Here is a 503-nt window from a genome sequence, read left to right on the forward strand (position 1 = left end):
GGGTCCGCAGTCAGATGTCCTGAGCAAAGGGCCGATCCGCTCCCTTCACTCTCACCTGTCTTGGGGTACTCTCCCCGAGCCGATTGCTGCAGAAGAGAAGGTGGGGGGTTAATGTGCTTGGTTTCATTCTCGGGTGTTTTCTCTTTGGGGTGCCTGTTTTCAAGCTTTACATGTTATAGGGAATGGACATGGAGAAAGGAGGAACACTTACAACTTAACAGTTGAGGCTCTTCAGCTATGCTAAGCTACTCACAAATTATCACACTATGAATGTGAAATGAGAAAATCATGGGGGGGGGTGAGGAGATGGCTCAGTGCTTAAGAGCACTGAGTGCTCTTGCAGAGGACCCGGGTTCAATTCCCAGTACCCACATGGCGGCCACGAATCGTCCTTTCCTCCAGTTCCGAGGGAATCCAAAGCCCTCTTCTCTCACACACATGGGGGCGATACACTCATACATATAAAATAAAATAAAAATAATAAACTATTTTTCAGAATTATC

The sequence above is a fragment of the Nannospalax galili genome, unplaced genomic scaffold (genome assembly GCF_000622305.1).
Source record: "Nannospalax galili isolate Female #2095 unplaced genomic scaffold, S.galili_v1.0 scaffold938, whole genome shotgun sequence".
NCBI classification, from domain to species: Eukaryota; Metazoa; Chordata; class Mammalia; order Rodentia; family Spalacidae; genus Nannospalax; species Nannospalax galili.